General features: G+C 47.6%; 2 long non-coding RNA genes across 2 annotated transcripts in view; both read right to left on the bottom strand.

Annotated features, from left to right (window-relative positions):
* LOC102901413 overlaps positions 1 to 20,649 on the bottom strand; it is a 51,337-nt gene that overhangs the window by 10,108 nt on the left and 20,580 nt on the right. The window lies entirely within an intron of this gene.
* Positions 1,047 to 12,519, bottom strand: LOC123382907. The gene is made up of 3 exons (XR_006592053.1): positions 11,850 to 12,519; positions 7,901 to 8,094; positions 1,047 to 2,526 (listed from the first exon to the last, which is right to left on the bottom strand). It is a non-coding gene; the product is annotated as an uncharacterized LOC123382907 (long non-coding RNA).

Genomic DNA, 20,649 nt, shown 5'->3' with positions numbered 1-20,649 from the left:
CCACACAGAAAATATGGCGAATTCCAGGCTTTGAGAGTCAAGGGAGGAGTCAGCTTTCCACTTGTACACCTGCCGGTTCCTCTCTGCAGTGTGGAGAGAAGGAGGCAGAACAGAATTAAGAAACATTTGTCTGCCACCTTGGTAAAATGAGACTGCATCGAAAACCGTACTTGATCGCAAAAATATCACAGTGAGAAATGTTGTCATTCCAACATCCTCCAGTTCCATCTTTGAAATAAGACTTGTTTTGGGGAGCCTGGGTGGCTCAGTCGGTTAAGCGTCCGACTTCAGCTCAGGTCACGATCTCGCGGTCCGCGAGTTCGAGCCCCGCGTCGGGCTCTGGGCTGATGGCTTGGAGCCTGCTTCCGATTCTGTGTCTCCCTCTCTCTCTGCCCCTCCCCCGTTCGTGCTGTGTCTCTCTCTGTCTCAAAAATAAATAAACGTTAAAAAAAAAATTAAAAAAAAAAAAAGAAATAAGACTAGTTTTTTTGACGTGTCACCAAGGCAGTGATGTGCACTGCAGAAAACTGGAAACATCTAGAAAGGCCAAAGAAGAAAACGGAAGCACTTGGACCCACTGCCTACAGACAGCCTCTCTTAGCGCATTAATGTTGAAGTGCATCTCCTTCCTGGATTGTTTCCTAAATGTACACACACACGCGCAATCACGCTTAACATTGTTTCGTGTAGCCGCGGTAAAATTGGACCATAGCAAGAACTCAGTAAATGCTGGTTGAATGGATGAATCTCTGAAACCCCCCATTTCTGTATAAAGTGAGGATAAGCCTAGCGTCTACCCCCACGGGGCTGTTTGGAGGATTAAATGAAACAAAGCAAGGAAAGCAGGTTGATCTCTATTTTTTCCTTTAAGTTTTTATTTTAGGGGCGCCTGGGTGGCTCAGTTGGTTAAGCGTCCAACTTCGGCTCGTGATCTCGCAGTTTATGGGTTTGAGCCCCGCGTCGGGCTCTGGGCTGACAGCTCAGAACCTGGAGCCTGCTTCGGATTCTGTGTCTCCCTCTCTCTCTGCCCCTCCCCTGCTCTCTCTCTCTCTCTCTCTGTCTCTCAAAACTAAACATTAGAAAATTTTTTTTTAACTTTTTACGTTAATTCCAGTTAGTTGACATACAGTGCAATATTAGATTCTGGAGTACGATGGCGTCATTCGGCACTGCCATACATCACGTGTTACTCATCACGACAAGTGCCCTCCTTCATCCCCATCGCCTATTTCACCCATCCCTCCCCCCACCGCCACCTGCCCTCCGGTCACCATCGGTTTGTTCTCTCTGGTTTGGAGTCCGTTTCTTGGGTGATCTTTCTCCAAGTCTCAGATAAGAAATCTAACACCCCCTGATGGTGCCCCTCCTCAGTTACTCACGGCACCTCTAGCCCTTCCAGTCCCTTCTCTTCCTGCCCCCCCCCCTTGCTCCTGGGCATGCCAGTCAAGCCCCGCCTCCATGTTATTGCTGTTTCTACCATTTCATCCTTCGGAAAGGTGGCCAGAATAGCACAAAGAACTCCCACATTCCTCATCCAGATTCCCCAGCTGTCGGCATTTTACGTTTGTTTTAATTCGTCATTCTCTCTCTCCCTCCCTCCCTCTCTCTCTCTCTCTCTCTCTCTCTCTCAACAGATAGGCGGATCGATGTATATAAACGTACTATTTTTCAGGACCATTTGAGGGCAGGTCGCAAATATGATGCCTTGTCAGCTTTTCGTCCCTCAGAATGATTTTACCAGTGACAAGGATGCTCTCCCACATCACCAAAACAGGAAGCTCACCTGACTCACACAATATCATCATGGCAGCTGTAACCCTCTTTCCGATTTTGCCCGCTTTGCAAATATTGTCCTTCAGAGTCCCAGGGTCTAGAATCACTGTTTACTTAGCGGTGATGGCTTTCTACCCGTTCGTCAGACCTTTCTTGTCTTTGCTGACCACGGCATTTTGAACGCTACAGTCACCCTGCAGATGGTTCCTTGTTGTGGGTTTCCTGATGTTTCCTGATGATTCGATTCTGGTTATGCCACTGGAGCAGGAATCTCCCAGAAGTGAGACGTGAGATAACGTGTGCTCGGGGCATCATATCGGAAGTCACGTGGGGCCACCCTGCCCCCTCACCGAGGATGTTGAACTTCACCACTTGATTTAGAAAGCTTCCACCAGGTTTCTCCACTGTGAAGTATATGGTACTTATTTATCAATAAATGTCTATTATTAGTTGGCATTTCACTATATAGAAAAGGCACCTTTTCTCCTCCACTTACGTATTTATTCATTTCTTTATTTATATCATCATGACCTCACGGATTCCGTTTTTGTTCAGTGGGATACAATCTGATATTACCTTTCTTGTTTTGCTATACAAATAGTCCCAGATCTATCCAGTGGGAGCCCGTCCAGCCACATCCGATGTCTTTTGCTTCTCTTCCCATCAGTCTTTGAGCCCTTTCTTACTTTTGTGGCCCATAAGGTGTCAGATTCTGCACAGTCCAAGCAACCATCGACAAAGGAAAAAGGCAATCTATGGGATAGGAGAAAATATTTGTAAGCCACCTATCCATAAGGGGTTCACATCCAACACATACGAGGAACTCGTACAACTCAGCAGCCAAAATAACAAATAATCCAGTTTAAAAAGAAGCGAAAGACCTGCATAGACATTTTCCCAAAGAAGATACACAAATAGCCAACAGACACGTGACAAGGTGCTCAACATCACTCCTCATCGGGGAAATGGCAACTGAAACCACAGTGAAATATCACCTCACACCTGTTAGAATGTCTATTATCAAAAAGACAAGAGAACAAATGCTGGCGATAACATGGGGGATAGGGAACCCTGTACTCCGGTGGTGGGAATGTCAGCTCAGTGGCTTGAGCGTCCGACTTCGGCTCAGGTCACGATCTGGCAGTTGGTGAGTTCGAGCCCCACGTCGGGCTCTGTGCTGACGGCTCGGAGCCTGGAGCCCGCTTCGGATCCCGTGTCTCCCTCTCTCTCTGCCCCTCCCCCGCTTGTGTGTGCGTGCCCGCGCACTCTCTCTCTCTCAGAAATAATAAATGAATCTTTTGTTTTTAAAAAAAAAGCAGGTTCCTCAAGAAACAAAAGATAGAGCTTCCATTTGATCCAGCAATCCCACTTCGGGGTACATATCCAAAGGAAATAAAATCATTATCTCAAAGAGATGTCTGTATTGCCGTGGTCACGGCAGCACTTTCCCCAATAGCCGAGGCATAGAAACATCACAAGTCTCCATCAACAGATGAGTGAAAACAAAATGGAATGACCAAAAGAGGCACCTGGGTGGCTCAGTCGGCTAAGCATCTGACTCTTGATCTCAGCTCAGGTCATGATCTCACGGTCTGTGGGCTTGAGCCCTGCATCGGGGCTCTGTGCTGACAGTGTGGAGCCTGCCTGGGATTCTTGCCCTCCCCCTCTCTCAGCCCCTCCCCTCCTCTCTAAATAAATAAATAAACATTAAAAAAATGGAGTGACCAAAAGCAGAAGTCCTATTCTAAGGATTTCCCCCAGTCAACATATAATCACTCTACATGTTTAAGGCACACAGCATGCTGCTTTGATTTACGTATATTGGGAGATGCTCACCACCATAGGTTCAGCTAACATCTGCCTCCTCGTTTACAATTAAAAAGAAGAAGAAGAAGAAAAGAGGAAAAAGTTTTTCTCCTCGTGATGAGAACTCCTCTCTGAACACCTTTCCTATATATCACACGGCAGCGTTGTCTGCGGTCATCAGGTCACACATCACGTCCCTAGGACTTACTAATCCTTTGCAGGTTTGTACCTTCTGACCCCTTTCCTCCAATTCTCTCTCCTCCACCCTCTGCCTCTGGTGACTACAGATCTTGTCTCATTTTCTGTGAGTTTGTTGTTGCTGTTGTGTTTTTAGATCCCACCCACATACAGATGAGATCACAGAGTATTTGTCTTTCTCTGACTTATTTCACTTGGCATAATGCCTTCAAGGTCCATCCAGGTTGGCACACATGGTAGGATTTCCTTGTTTTTAATGGCTGAATAATATCCCGTTGTGTATATATATATTCTTTATCCATTCATCCACCGATGGACACTTAACGTGGTTTCCATGCTGTGGCTATTATAAATAACGCTGCTCTGAACACGGAGGCGCAGATATCTTTTCAAGTGAGTGCTCTCATTTCCTTTGGACATACTCTGAGGAGCGGAATTGCTGGATCAGGGGATACTTCTATTTTTAGTTCTTTGAGGAAACCCCATACTGTTGTCTATAATGGCTCTTCCCATTTACAATCTCAACAGTGCACAAGTGTTCTCTTTGTCCACATCCACACCGGCATTTGTTACCTCTTTGTCTTTTCGAGGACGGTCTTTAAAACAGGTGTGAGGTGATACCTCATTGTGACTTGAATTTGCATCTCCCCGATGACAAGTGATGACAAGTGAGCATCTTTTCATATACCTGTTGGCCTTGTGTCCATCTTCTTTGGAGAAATACCTATTCAGGTACTTTGCCCATTTTTTATTTGGGTTACTTGTTGTTTGTTGTTTTTGTTTGTTTCAGCTTGTTTTTTTGTTTTGTTTTGTTTTGTTTGTGATTGAGTTCCACGAGTTATTTACCCATTTGGGATATTAACCCCTTATCGGACATATGGTTGGCAAATTTTTTTTTCCATTCCAAAGCCTGTCCTTTCACTTTGTTGATAGTTTCTTCTGCTGTGCAGAATCTTTTTAGTTTGATGTGGACGCACTTGATTATTTTTTATTTTGTTGCCTATGCTTAAGGTATCACACTCAAAAAAAAATCATTATCAAGACCCATGTCAAGGAGCTCTATTCCGGTGTTTTCCTCTAGGGGTTTCATGTTTCAGGTCTAATATGGAAGTCTTTAATCCATTTTGAGTTAATTTTTGTGAGCGGTATAAGACACGGGTTCAGTTTCATCCTTTTATGTGTAATATCCAATAAGTTCTGGTATGTTGTTTTCATTTTTGTTTGTCCCGGGGAACTTTTGTATCTCCCCCTTTCATTTCTTCTTTGGTTCATCAAATGTTCAGAAGGGTGTTGTTTAATTTCCCTATGTTTGGGATTTGTGTAGCTTTCTTCTTGTTGCTGACTTCTAGTTTCATGCCATTGTGGTCTGAGAAGATACTTGGTATGATTTCAGTCTTGTCGCATTTGCTAAGACTTGTTTTGTGGCCTAACATATGGTCTGTCCTGGGGAATGTTTCATGTAACCTTAAGAGGATTATGTATCCCGCTGTTGTCAGATGGGATTATTATTAAAAGGGTGATTCTAATAACTAAAGCTTGAGAAACGCCGACCAGACGGAATGGATTTTGATTTTTCCACATGTAGTGGACTCTATATCGGCAGGGGTGAATAGACACCCTGATATTGGCTGCCTTCTACGTTTCCTTCCCTGTCCCACTCATTCCTCCTCTCAGTCAGGCACTCTGAACTCAGTGCCATCACGAGCACCTTCTACCATGACATTTGCTGGGTAAAATTATGAAGAACGAAAAGTGATTTTGAAGTCCGTGGCTGTCACTCTGTTCAGCCGCGGTTCGGTGCAATCGAATCTCTGTGTTGTGCAAGAATTTGGACGCGGTAGGGTTCTCCTGCTCTGAAGTTGTCCGATATTTATTCTCGTCCTACATTTCCCATTCCTTCTTTCTGTGGCAGGAGTTCAAGAACGGTGTAAAGACTGATACCTGGATGGCAGTAAAGGAACAAGGGTCATGTCTAAGGAGAGCTGGTAGGGCTCTCGTTCTGTCTCCACCCCTGGGCACTGTGCCTCCTGGAAGCAGGAGAGGGTTATTCAGGTTACCTCCATCCCCCTGCCATGCCCCATGGTAGGGAGCACTTGCTTAACTAGAGTTTCCCTCCAGCTTTAGCCTCACACCTGTTACCCTGCCCCCACCCCCCTGGAGCATCTCCATCGTCCCCCTGCCATGGGTGGGTGGGCTTGCTTGCCTTGGGCCAAGGCTTTGGGATCACTTAAAGCACAGGGACCCTGGAAGCCTGGAGCTATGAGATGTTCTGAAGCCATCAACATAAGTTTCAGACACAACTAAATTATAGAAACGCTGTAAGTCTCTTTTGCTACCTGGCCCTTCCTTGTAAGTGAAAGGGGAAAAGTAGTAAATGCTAGTAAATTTCATTTATCCGTTTATGTGTTTATTCATCCCAAATGGCACTACCCACTCACCCATTCATCCATCCCTGCATTCAGGACAAGCTCCTTGAGCCAGAGACCTGGGGTATGTAGACCACTGGGAGAAACACTTGCCACGCCCATGGGCACTGGAGCCTTCCATGTGCCAGGATGGGGCAGGAGCCACATAAGGTAGTCAGTTCAATGGGGGAAAGTACGCCCGATGAGTTGATTTTGAGCACAGACTTGGAAGGCCAGCACCAAATTACTTTGCAGCTTGTGTTCAACCTCCAGAGCATTTTGCCTCGGCCCTTAATTCAGCAAATCTAAAACTCACTTGGAGAAACCAGGTGAGACATTCTAAGCAAATTTCAAAAAAGAAAAGAATTCTACTGAGGGGAAATGTGCCTGCGTTGTACATCAACACCCATTACAAAGTGGGCAATACAAAGATGTCATGCCAAACAACAACAACACAAACCCACTAAAACTACAAATTAAGACAAAGTGGCCAAAAGTCAACGCCTGTAATACATAAGGCAATCTTAGAAATCAATAGGAAAACCATCGGGATTTTCCTATCCCACAGCTGTTCCGCGCGCCCAACTGTTTTATCAAATGAACGGAAGTGTAGACAGGTACAGAAGGGACACAATAGCCATTAACGTACTAATCACAATAGTAATAAGAGAAACACTCATGGAAACGAGATACTTCTTTGGCTTGATGAGAGGGTGGAGAGACTTGAATTCCATTAATGAAAATGCCCACTGCAGCTAAGCACTTGGCAAACAATGTTTAACGTTTATTTATTTTTGGGACAAAGAGAGACAGAGCATGAACGGGGGAGGGGCAGAGAGAGAGGAAGACACAGAATCGGAAACAGGCTCCAGGCTCTGAGCCATCAGCCCAGAGCCCGACGCAGGGCTCGAACTCCCGGACCGCGAGATCGTGACCTGGTTGAAGTCGGACGCTTAACCGACTGCGCCACCCAGGCGCCCCAACAATGTTTAACAACTATGGAAGGCGTCCCCTCCCGGGGCGAACCCCTCATTTTATTAGCCCTTCTTTCAAGTTTGCCTCCGAAGAAAGCTTTGGTGCATTTTGTCTGAAACGGTGTTACACTCCAGCCATTTCCTCCCACTACTCTGACGCCCAGATACCTTCAGGAAGCTGACACATTGTAACGTTCACACTTGACCTCACCCCGGGGGCTTGTCCACACAGCTATTTTGCCCTGCGGCATTTGTTTAACTCAATATTTGGTTCCCAAGAGGAAGACTAAAAAGGAGAAGTCCCCGCCGTAATTTGAATTTTGAATGCGTGTCTTTGTCGAACTGCAGAGTTCAAGCAGCTATGTACTTCTCCTGTTTTGTCAAAACTCGATTTGCTGCACCGTCTCCAGGAAGCAAGGCTGCGCTGTCCCGAAAGTAAGTAACGACGGGCGTCACTAAATGTGACCACGGAAAGGCTGCAAGGACGTTGTCCACAGCCCTGCTCATGAGGAGGGAGAACTAGAAAGGCCCTGGAGGGCCAGCATTCATTTAAAGCAGTGGATATAATAGCTTCTCCCTGCTTTGAGGAAACACCTTTTGTACACTGAGGACAAACAGAGGGGCAAACAAACAACAACAACAACAACAAAATGACCAGTAAGATGCTACAGCCAGCTTGTAACAGTCTCCAAAAACCAACTGTGTGATCTCCCAATTCCATGATGACTTATGTAACATCGGTACCTTGAAATTGGAGGTGGTCCGGGATATTTGCACCAGGGAAATTGGCGAATGCTACAAATCGGGGCTTGTTCTGAAGGACAGTTGTAAACACTTAACCAGGATCCCAGTGTTGATAGTACGTTTGTGAAATGGAATATTAAGCTGACATCAACATTAATGTAGGAAAAAATGTTTCATCATAAAACAGTATGTGCCTGCAAAAAAAAAAAAAAATGAACTTAGACCCTCATCTCACACCAAGAAAAGATTAATTCAAATGAATCACAGACTTAAAAATAATAGTTACAAACAGAGAGGGAGAGAGGCAAACCACAAGAGACTCTTAAATACAGAGAACAAACTGAGGGTTGATGGGGGTGGGGGTGGGGGAGAGGGGAAAGTGGGTGATGGGCATTGAGGAGGGCACCTGTTGGGATGAGCACTGGGTGTTGTATGGAAGCCAATTTGACAATAAATTATATTTAAAAAATAATATGGGGCGCCTGGGTGGCGCAGTCGGTTAAGCGTCCGACTTCAGCCAGGTCACGATCTCGCGGTCCGGGAGTTCGAGCCCCGCGTCGGGCTCTGGGCTGACGGCTCAGAGCCTGGAGCCTGTTTCCGATTCTGTGTCTCCCTCTCTCTCTGCCCCTCGCCCGTTCATGCTCTGTCTCTCTCTGTCCCAAAAATAAATAAACGTTGAAAAAAAAATAATAAAGTGGGACTTAAAAAAAATGAAACATAGACTTAGATGTACGAGCTAAAACAATAAACTTGTAGAAGAAAACACAGAAGGAAGTCTTCAGACTTTGGGCTAGGTCAAGAAAACAATCCCATTTATACAATGGCATCAAAAAAAGAATGAAATACCTCGGAGTAAATTTAACCAAGGAGGTGAAAGATCTGTACTTTGAAAATGGCAAGAAATTGAAGACACAAATAAATGGAAAGGGACCCTGTGTTCGCGGATCAGAAGACTTTAGCATTGTCAAAAACGATCATTCCACCCAAAGTCATCTGCAGATTGGTCAAACCAACCCCTGTCCAAATCCCAATGGCACTGTTCACGGAAACAGAAAAACAAAAGTTTCTTTGTAATTTGTGTGGAACCGTAAAAATCCCTGAGTAGCCAGTGCCATCCCGGGAAAGCAGAATAAAGCTGGAAGCATCACAATTCCCGATTTCAAACTTCATTACAGGGCCAGTGATCAGAACGGCACAGGAGCGGCACAAAAACAGACGCACAGACCAACAGAACAGGACCCAGAAATAAGCCCCCCCCCCACACGCCATCAACTCATATTTGACAAAGGAGCTGAGAGTAGCCTGTACTCAGCACTTCAGTAAGCAGGGCGGGGGACACTGGATATTCACACGCAAAAGAGGGAAACCGGACCCCTGCCTGGCACCACTCACAAAAGCCAACTTGAAATGGAGTATAGACTTAAACATGAGACCTGACACTGTGAAATTGCTAGAAGAAAACAGAGGGAACATCGCCCTGTCGTTAGGAACATCGCCCTGTCGTTAGGAACATCGCCCTGTCGTTAGCGTTGGCAACGATGTTTCGGAGGAGGTGTAAGCCCCAGCAAGGAGGCAAAAATCAACAACGAAGGAACTACATCAAACTCAGCGAGTTCCGCACGGCAAAGGAAACAGCAGAATGAAAAGGCATCCTGCTGAATGGGAGAAAATATTCGCGAGTCATGTAACCATGACTTTTATGTTTATTTCTTTTGGAGAGAGAGACAGAGTGTGAGCCGGGGAGGGGAAGAGAGAGACGGAGACACAGCATCCGAAGCAGGCTCCAGGCTCCGAGCTGTCAGCACAGAGCCCGACGCGGGGCTCAAACTCACCAACCGTGAGATCATGACCCGAGCCCAAGTCGGTCGCTCAGCAAACTGAGTCACCCAGGCTCCTCTTGCTGTCTTCCTTTCTGAGAAGAAAGCATCCTGTCTGTGCGGTCCAGGGACGGCTGGGCCAAAGGGTCTGAGCTGGCGGTCCTAGCGTCCCCTTCCTCCCTTGGCTGAGTTGGATTTACCCACATCAACTTTCATGCCTCTGCCTCCCCTCCTCCCTGAGTTGATCTCTCTGCAGAAGACCTTAGAGTTGCAGAAGCTTCTCCTCGCCCTCACTCTACAGGACCTGAAAAACCACACAGACTCCTTTCCCAAGAATATCATGTATCAGAACACGAGGACACAGCAGGTAAAATTATCATTGCGGGTGATGAGCCGATAAACAAAATGTACATGTGGTTATGTCCATACAAAGCCGTATTATTCAGCAATAAAAAAAAAATGAAGCACCGGGAGGGCCTGGGTGGCTCAGCGGGTTAAGCGTTGGACTTCGGCTCAGGTCACGATCTCACGGTTTGTTGAGTTCGAGCCCCGAGTCGGCTCTCTGCTGTCGGCACGGAGCCCACGTTGGATCCTCTGTCTCCCTCTCGCTCTCTCTGCCCCTCCCCCACCCCCTTTCAAAAATAAACATTTTAAAAAGTGTAGAGAAAAAAGGGATTACTGGTACACGAGACCTTGAAATGTGCTAAGTGAAAACAGCCAGTCACAAACAAACCACCGATCCTGGGATTCCCTCCATGCTGAATGCCTGGAACAGGCCAATCTATAGGGATAGAAAATAAGACGAGGGGTTGCCTAAGGCTAAGGCAGTGGTGCAGGGTTGTCGGTGAGAAAGGAGGAGTGACCACTTAGAGGTACAGGGCTGGGCGGGCTCCAGCAGGGACCTGACCACCAGAAGCCTTGGAGATCAACTGAAGGTTAGGATCTTACCCAACAGCAAACGGGTCTTAAGCTTGGGAGTGCCTTGACCGGATTTGCGATTTGCGTTTGAGAAAGATCATCTTGGCCACGGCAAGGATTAGGAGAGGGTAAGACAGGAGGAGATGGGGACTATTTATTGGGAGGAGGTTCTCAAGGGGTGACAGGATGGTGGTCCGACACAGGGCGGTGGCACGGAGGACAGAGCCAGGTGGGTAGGAATTCAGGAAGAAGGATGGGCCGCACTGTGCTGATGATGTGGGGGTGAAGGGCAAGGACTCCCAGCTGTCTGCCTCTAGTGGAGGGTGTTACCATTTGCCGAGTGTGTGAACTCAGCTTGGGCGGGGGGAGGGGCGTGATGACGACTTGGGTTCTGGGTGGACACGTTTCCAGTGACTACAAGATGCCCAGGGGGTACCTGACGACAGGCGCTCCCGGAAGATCTGCTAAACGTCAGCGTTTAGGAACCAAGAAATCTCAAACAGAATCTGGATTTCTGGCCAGAACATCTAGCCGCTCTGGACTTGGCATTCACTCTTTCCCAGGGGTCAGCAAACTGTAATCTGCACATGAGATCTGACCCTTGGCTTGTGTTTGTATGACCCCTAGAGCTAAGAACTTTTTTACATTCTTACAGGGTTCTTGAAACAAAGAAGAGTAAGTGACAGAGGTGACATGTGGCCCACAAGGCCTACAGTACTCGCGGCCGCTGGCCCTTTAGAAAAACGTTTGCCGCCCCTGCCCTTGGCAGTCACCTGCTCCTGCTGAGTTGTGGTCGCCACCTTTCTGAAGCTCTCTCGCTCCCTGGGTGCCCCAGTCCCCACCGCTCCCTATCACCCCCACCCAGCCTGCGTCACCCGTGTGCGGTTTCTCCCTGGCCCCCAGCTGGACCCCGCCTCAGGAAGTGTGACAAATGAGAATAGGGTGTCTGGCCGGCTGAGTAGCTGGGGTGGGGTGGGGGTGGGGGGGCTTGCCGAGGGAGTGTGGGGGCCGTGAGCGTCCGCGGAACAGGGAACACAGGCATCAGATTGGAGTAGGTTGGGGACAGGTGGCTTGAAGTTTGGCTGTGAAGAGGAGGGGGCGAAACAGAGCAGTGGCTGGAGGGATCCAGGGAAAGACTTCATCAAACGGGAGAGGGAGAGGTGGAAGCCGATGGGGCGGTGTCTGCGGAGGGGACAGGGCGGGGCCGGACTCACCTTCACCGTGTGTCCTGTGAGGACAAGGCCGGGAGGGGTGAAGGTGTAGGCGAAATGCAAGGGTTTCTAGCAAGAGTGAAGACTGTTTCGTCCTGATGGCTTCTGTTTTCTTGGCGAAATTGCCTTGGTGACATTTTCTTGGGGCCACCTGCTGAGGAGGGCAGGGGGACAGCTAGGAGAATTCTAGAGTGAGGTTTGAAACACGCGTGGCGCAGAGTGGGGGGGAAACTCAGAACTGTCGTCAGGTGGCCCCGAGAAGCCCACCAAGCCTGGCAGCTGTGGCTCGTGGGGACTCCTGCTGTTCCAGGCTTCGCGATGTCCCCTGAGCCCAGGTTGCAGGCTGGGCATGCTGGACCCGAGCCCGTGAGTCGCGAAGGGGGACCTGTCTCCCCCTCCCTCGCTGCCTCCAGGAACACTGTTTAACTGTTTAAGTTAATACTTGGCAAACACAAAAACATCCGAATCCACACCCTCCAACCGGAATTTTCAGCCCAGCAGGAAGGATGCGTCTCTTTGTGTGAAACGTGCTACGTTTACAATTTAAAACCCAAAGAGGGGCGCCGGGTGGCTCAGTCGGTTAGGCCTCGGGGTCTTGGTTTCACCATCTCGCGGAACATGGGTTCAAGCCCCGCGCTGGGCTCTGCGCTGACAGCACAGAGCCTCCTTGGGATTCTCTCTCTCCCCCTCTCTCTCTCTCTCTGCCCCTCCCCTGCTCATGCTGTCTCTCTCTCTCTCTCTCTCAAAATAAACTTAAAAAAAAATTTTTTTTTAACGCAGAGGATAAGGAGCCCTTCCTTAAAAACCTTGCCTTCAAAACCGATGCAGCTAAACACGAGTCACCACTGAGCATCTGCCTCGTAGCCCGGCAGACTCACCTTGGGGCTGGGACAAGAGACCCAGACCCAAGGGTTCTGCATTTTGCTGCGACTTCTCTCCAGCCAGGAACATGTGATTCTGCCAACACCATGCTTGTTCCCTTTTTTCTTTTTTCTTTTTTGTTTGTTTACTTCAACCGCATTGGGTTGTAGAAGCAATGAACTGGTCATGATGAAGGAAACTTCCTGAAAAGGAAAGAGAACCTAATCCTCTTTTATGAACCTGTTCATTCATTTATGTATGTATGTATGTATGTATTCACTTTATTTTATGTATTTATTTTTTTGCCTGTGCCACTCTCGTCATGCATTTTATAGAGCTGGTCACTAGGCTTTTTTTTTTTTTTTTCCTTTTTTTTCTTTCTTTGGTCGTCTGTTTTCTCACATTTTCTAAATGTTAACTCCCCTCGGCACTCAGGTGAAGGGGCAGACACGACCCAGGGGGCTGGCGAGGGCCCTTCCGCTGCCCCTGTGGCCGCTGACCCGCGGTGCCCGCCGGGGAACGTCCCTCGGGTGACCTGAGCGTCGCCTCCCAGCAGCGATGATTCCGTTCGGCTACCGTGCAGCTGGATGTGCCGCCCGCCCGCCTCCCACCCGGGGCTGTGGGTTCCAGGCCCCGCGCCCACAGAGGTGCCGGGAGCGAACGAGGCAGGTGTGAGGTCCGGTGCCAGCATCGCCCAGATTTCACTCCCCGGCGCGGCCTACAGACACGCCTCTCTTTGGGGGCGCCTGGGGGGGGGGGCTCAGTCGGTTGAGCGTCCGGCCTCAGCTCATGGGTTCGAGCCCCGCGGCCGGCTCTGCGCTGACGGCTCAGAGCCTGGCGCCTGCTTCGGATTCTCTGTCTCCCTCTCTCTCTGCTCCCACTCATGCTCGGCCTGTCTCTCCCTCAAAAAGAAATAAAAATAAAAAATTTAAAAAATGCCCCTCTTTCGAGAATCTCCGTCTGCTCTGCCTCCCTCCTGGCCCCCTATCATTCCCACCACTTTCCACCCCCGCCCCTCTGCACCCTTTGTCTGATGGCTTTCTTCTGGATTCTTAGTGGGGTTTACATCGGACAAAAACTCTCCCTCTCTCTCTCTCTCCCTCTCCGCTTGACCCAATTTTTTGTCAGACTCTTGAACCTTCTCCTGGGCCCATCAGCCCCCTTCCCTCTAAGATCCAATTTTAGCAAGAACTGCAAAGTCATTTTAGTAAAGACCTCCACCCTCCATATCTCATAGAGCCCCCCTGCCCCATCCCTCCCCAGGAGGCATCTGATCACCCTGAACTGCCCCAGGGAGATCCCCCCTTCACCTCCCTGTTTCCTGTTTGTCGCTTCCCACCCACGCACCCCTGCCCCTCCACGCCCACTTGCCCGGGCTGTTCGGACTTGAGACATCTCTCTCCCTCGCTGCAGAATTCCATCCCATGTATCTGGGTAGCCTCCCCTCGAATAAAGCCTGCCTCCTCACAGTGCTTGAACAAGACTCACCGAATGTTCTCTATCCCCTCGAACCATGCCCACCGCTCCCAGTGAACAGCTGTGTCACCCCGGGCAAGCGACTTCTTACCCTCCACTCTTGAACTTCTTGACCTCAAGTCCTTTGCTCCCCCCCTCCACCCCTGCCCACCCCCCCCCCCCCCACGCTCTTAGACCTTGTCACCTCTGGGATCTGCCTTACCAAGAAATCTTTAACTTACCTTCTCCTCCTCTAACCACAACGTCCTACAGTTCCTGTTCTGTCACCCCGGTACTCGTATGCTCCCACCTCGTTTCCGCCCCCCCCCCTGGCCTCTGGGACCCGCCATCTTTCCCGATTCTTATCACCCCCTGGCTGCCTCGACTTAATTCTTGACCCAGGACACACGGTCACCGCCCCAGTCCATGTCTCGCCGATACCCTCTGCACACTGCCCTTCTGATCCACCTGCCTGGAAGAGGCCCAGCCTGGATTCCATCCAGCAGTTCGCCTTCTGTTTTTACGCCCAGCCCTCCTAGAGAGGTATTCACCCAGCTGTGAGGACGCCACAGATTCGCGGTCTCTAAGTTCAGCTGGGCCCTTGGCACCCAAGACGGCTCGATCATTAGAAACCATGCGGTCAGGTCCTAGTTCCACGACTTCAAGGCCATGAAATGCTTGTTGCTTCGTGCCCGTGAGGCTTGGTTTCCTCACTGCGAACTGGGAAGCCCCCCGAACACTGTCCTCTCTGCAGAGCCTCCGGGAGGACCAGGGCTGGCCACACGGCCCGCCTTCGGTAATGCCAGCATCACCCGTTGTGACTGATCACTGTGGTGGGCCAGCCTTCTACCTGTGACCAAGCAGAGATCTCCTTGAAACTACTCCCTGGCGTTCTAAGCCTCTGCCCCTCCTCCCTCGGCCCCTCTCCCTGCCCCTCCTCTTGCTTAACCCTCTGCCACCAGCGTCCGCCTTCCTAGAGGAGCCAGAGTCACCAGGGCCAGGTTTGGCATTCCGTCTCGTTCCCATGTCGCCGCACCCACTGCCCATTCTCCCTTCCCGGGGCCCACAGATCCCACCAGCCCCTCCCCCCCGACCCCACACCGGCTCCAGCAGCAGACCCCCACCCTCCTACGCCTTCAACCTCTCCTTCTAGCACACAGACAAGGCTCAGGCTTCTCCTGACAAAAGGCAAACCCCCAAAGAGACTCTCGCGTCTATAAAGACGGAGTCAATATACTTTTTCCTACTCTCTTCTAGAAGTACAACTGACAGCCCAGGGTGTCATGTCCCAGACAGACAGAAGACTCTGAAAGTTGAAAGACAAGAGGACAGACTGACCCGGGGTCCCAGGACTACAGGAATGACATGGTGGTGAGTCCCTGGGGTTTCCTTTTTTTTTTTTTTTTTAATTTAAGTTCAAGTTAGTTAACATACAGTGTAGTTTTGTCTTCGGGAGTAGAACCCGCTGATTCATTTCTTACAGATGCCACCCAGGGCTCATCCCTAATGCCCATCACCCACTTAACCCATCCCCCCACCTGGCCTCCCCTCCAGCAGCCCTCAGTTTGTTCCCTGTGTTTAAGAGTCTCTTTTTCACTCATGTACCCCAAAATCGAAGCTGAAGAAGTTGGCAACCAGGAGACTCCGACAGGCAAGGGGGGAAAAAAAGCCTTGGCCAAAGTCTGTTCTCCCGAACTCCCCTGCAGGGGTGGTGTCAGTGGAAGCCGAGCGGGGAGCAGGGACTCTCATCCCCACTGGACTGTAATGAGATCCGCCCCCTCCCCCATCCCAACTCCCTTAGACGTCAAGACCTTTTGGGGAGCCTGGACTTCGACCCCATCGACAGGAACCAGGTGGCCCTCCCCCTCCCCACCACCCTGACAAAGGTGGGGGGGTTCTTCTGGAGAGTCAGGACTTTTGCCATTGTCTTGGGGTAAGGAGGCTCCTGCCCCATCCCCCATGTGGTCAGAGGAGGCCACACGGGAGGCAAGAAGGAGGCACTTCTACTCCTCTGGGCCAGGGGTATCGATGGAGACCTCGTAGGGAGCTGGGACTCCCGCCTCTGCCCCGGGATGAGAAGCCTCATCCCTTCCGGGATCAACGCACGCCTCATGGGGAACCGAGCTTCTGCACTACCTTGGTGGAACCCGGGTGATGCCCTCCCCTCCCCTGCCAAAGTCCGCTCACACAGAAGGTTTAAGTCCCAAGGTCTCGTAACACAACGCTCCAAGTTTTTAGGTTTTAGAAACTGCTTAACCATTTTCATGTGTTTAGTTCGGTGGCATTAAGTACTTTCTCGTGGCTCTACAATCATCACCACCGTCCGTCCCCAGCACTTGTCCATCTTCCTGAACTAAACTCTGCACCCGCTAAACGCTAATGAGTAAGGCATTAAAAGTCTCCATCACCACCCCCTGGCAACCACCGTTCTATACTTCCTGTTTCTATGGAAATGACTATTCGAGGCACCTCACGTAAGTGGAATCATAGAGTACTCGTTTTTTGGGGTCTGACTGATGTCACTCGGCGCAATGTTTTCAAAGTTCATCTCTGCTGTAGGCTGTGTCACGATTTTCCTCCTTGTTCTTTTAGGCCGAATGATACTCCATAGTCTGTATATACCCCAGTTTGTTGATCTATTCATCCATCCGCGGACATTTGGGTTTTTTCCATTTTTCGGCCGTTGTGAGCAAGTGTCTTTTGCTTCCTGAGTATTTTATGCTCCTTGCTACTATTGTTAATGCAGTCGGGTTCTTAATTTGCTTTTCAGGTTATTCATGGTGAGGGTGGAGAAGTGCAACTAATTTGGGGGTGTCAGTTTTGTGACCTGCAACTTTGCTGAATTCAGTTATTAGTTCTTACAGTTTTTGCGTGTGTGTGTGGGGGGGGGATCTCTAGCGATCGTGTCATCTGTGAACAGAGATAATTTGAATTATTCTCCAATTTGGACTTTTTTTTTTTAATTTTCTTTTTTAACGTTTATTTATTTTTGAGACAGAGAGAGACAGAACATGAACGGGGAGGGTCAGGGAGAGAGAGGGAGACACAGAATCTGAAACAGGCTCCAGGCTCCAAGATGTCAGCACAGAGCCCGACGTGGGGCTCGAACTCACGGACCGCGAGATCATGACCTGAGCCGAAGTCGGACGCCTAACTGACCGAGCCACCCAGGCGCCCCAAGGACGACTTTTCTTTCTTTCTTTGTCTTGCCCATTTGCTCCGGCCAGGCCTTCCAAGGCAATGTTAAACTGAAGAGACAAAAGCAAGTATCCTTGTCATATTCCTGGTCTTTAATAAAAAAAAAAAAAAAAACTTGTATTTTTTTCACCATTGAGTCTGATATTAGCTGTGAATTTTTCATACGTGGACTTCGTTATGTTGAGGTACTTCTATGTCTAGTCCCTTGGGTATTTCTAGAACGAAAAGGTGTGGATTTTGTCAAATGCTCGCTCTGCGCCCCTTGAGATGATCGTGTGGGGTTTTTCCCTTCATTCTGTTAATGTGATGTATTATGTTGAGTTTTGCGCCCTGAACCGTCAATGCATTCCAGGAATAAATCCCACTCGGTCATGGCATACGATTTTTTTTTAATACGCCGCTGGATTCAGTTTGCTAGCGTGTTGCCGAAGATTTTCACAGCATAGATGCACAGAGATATTGGTCTGTAATATTCTCGTCTATTCTCGCTTTGGTATTGGGATGAGGCTGGGCTCATCGATATGAGTGGGGAACGCGTCTTTCCTCTTCAATTTTTTTTTGAACAGTTCAAGAGGGATTGGTTTCACTTCTTCTTTAAATGTTTGGCAGAATTAACCAGTTTAAGCCATCTCGTCCGGGGCTTTTCTTTGTTGAGAAGGTTTTGATGGCTGGTTCACTCTCCTTCCTAGTTACAGGTCTATTCAGACTTTCTATTCGTTCAGGATTAGTTTGTGTATCTTTAGGAATGTATCCATTTCACCTTAGGTTACCCAATTTTCCGGCATGCGGTTGTCTAGCGTGCTTTCTTATAATCCTTTTATTTCTGTAAAATCAGTAATAATGTCCCCGCTTTCATTTCTGATTTTAGTTATTGGAGCTGTGTCTCTTTTTTCTTGTCAATGTGGATTTGTCAAGCTTGTGGATCTTTTTTTTTTTTCTGAAGAACTAAATGCTGGTCTTGTTGATATTCTCTACTGTTTTTCTATTCTCTTTTTAAAAAATTTATCTCTACCTTAATCTTTATTATTTCCTTCCTTCTGCTAGCTTTAGGTTTAGTTTGCTCTTTTTTTCCCCCTAGCTCCGTAAGGTATAAAGCTAGATTGTTGATCTGAGAATTGCATCGATTTTCATGTAAGCATTTACGGTTATCAAAATTTCTAGGTTTTGATTTAAAAAAAATCACTCATCTTACCAAGGATCAGGAAGATCTGAAACGGAAGTTTGAAAGAGAGACTCAATAGATGCCACACCAAGAGATTTTACAATTATTCGACAAGAACTTCAAGCAGCTATCATAAAAATGCTTCAGCAAGCAACTATGAGCACCCCGGAAAAGAAGAAAAATAGAAAGTCTCAGCAAAGAAGTGGAAGAGATAAGAACCAGGTGGAAATTTTAGAACTGAAAAATACAATAACCAAAATTAAAAAAAAAAACAACAAAAAAACGAAAACAACACTTCAGAGGATGAATTCAGCAGGAGCTTGTAACTGTTGTCTAATATCAGGCAAAGCAGCCCCTGGATGTATCAATGAACCAGGAGGACATTGACAGATTTCTAGGAAGTTCATACAATTTATAAAATATTTATATTAATAATATTTTATCCATACAAATATAACCTGATGAAGATTGAAGATTTCTTCTTATTTGATAGTGCTTCCCACGCACTCAAAGAAGCCAAATTATTTTTAATATCTCTCTTTTTACAAAAGTGAAAGAACAAATTCTTTTTGATTTTCCAGGGACCCTCTAAGAAATCTCAAGATCGATTTGAATCAAGGTTTCATTTAGGATTTGATTTGGGGCAGTGTCTGGGTGGCTCAGTTGGTTAAGCATCTGACTCTTGATTTCAGCTCAGGTCATGGTGTCACAGGATCGAGCCCCATGTCGCCTGGGACTCTGTGCTGACAGCACGGAGCTGCTTGGGATTCTCTCTCCCTCTCTGTCTGCCTCTCCCTCACACATGTGCACTCTCTCTCAAAAATAAACAAACAATAAAAAAAGAAAACACACCAGGGGCGCCTGGGTGGCTCAGTCGGTTAAGCGTCCGACTTCAGCCAGGTCACGAACTCGCAGTCCATGAGTTCGAGCCCCGGGTCGGGCTCTGGGCTGATGGCTCAGAGCCTGGAGCCTGCTTCCGATTCTGCGATTCTGTGTCTCCCTCTCTCTCTGCCCCTTCCCCGTTCATGCTCTGTCTCTCTCTGTCTCAAAAAAAAAAAAAAAAAAAAAAAAACACCAAAAAACATGATTTGATTTGGGAAGGCAAAATTCAAAAGTTGTCAAAAAGATAAAAAAGTTTGAATACTTGGAAAATGGGATCATGGGACACTAAAAAAAATGCTTGGCCACCTATTTAGCCAAAGTGATAATAAAAAAAATTCAACATTTGATAGAGTTCAACATTCATTCATGATAAAAATTCCCAGGAAAAACAGGAAAATAGAGAAACTTCCTCAACTTGATTAAGAGCATTCACAAAAAACCTACACTTAACATTATACTTAATGATGAGAGACTGACTGCTTTTTCCCTCTAAGTTTCAGAAAAAGGCAAAAATGTCCACTCTCACCACTTTTAGCTGACATATACAGGAAATTCTACCTGTGCACTAAGCTAAGCAAAGGAAATAAAATGCACATATGACAGAATAAAATTATCTCTATTTGCAGATGACATGATTGTCTATGCAGAATATACCCAAGGAATCTACCAAAAGAAACAAAAAAAAAAACCTCTAGAACTAATAAGTGACTTCAGCAATGTCACAGAATACAAGACAAATATACATAATTAAGTTCTATTTGTGCATATTAGCAATGGGCAATGAACACCAATATTAAATACAATTTATAAGCACTCAAAAACAATAACAACACCAACAACAACCCAGCAAATACTTAGGTGTAAATCTAACAAAGCCTGTATAGGATGAGTATACTGAACACTACAAAATATCGAGGAAAGAAATCAAAGATCTGAATAAATGGAGAGACTTACCATGTTCATGGATTGGAAGACTCCACATAGTAAAGGTGTCAATTCTCCCCAAGTTGATATATAAGTTTAACATTCAAAGTTCCTTTCAAAATCCTGGAGAGATTTCTATAGAGATAGACAAGATTGTTCTACAATGTCTATGGAAGGCAAAGGAGCCAGAACAGCTAAAACATTTTTGAAAAAGAATAACAAAATGGGAGGAATCACTCTACCCTATTTCAAGACTTATTATACAGGTATAATACTCAAGATTGTGTGGTTGTGGCAGAAGGAGAGACACATAGGATAACA

The sequence above is a fragment of the Felis catus genome, chromosome A2, assembly GCF_018350175.1.
Source record: "Felis catus isolate Fca126 chromosome A2, F.catus_Fca126_mat1.0, whole genome shotgun sequence".
NCBI lineage: Eukaryota > Metazoa > Chordata > Mammalia > Carnivora > Felidae > Felis > Felis catus.
The sequence above is the reverse complement of the archived record's forward strand: the minus strand, read 5'-3'. Positions and strand labels throughout refer to the sequence as shown.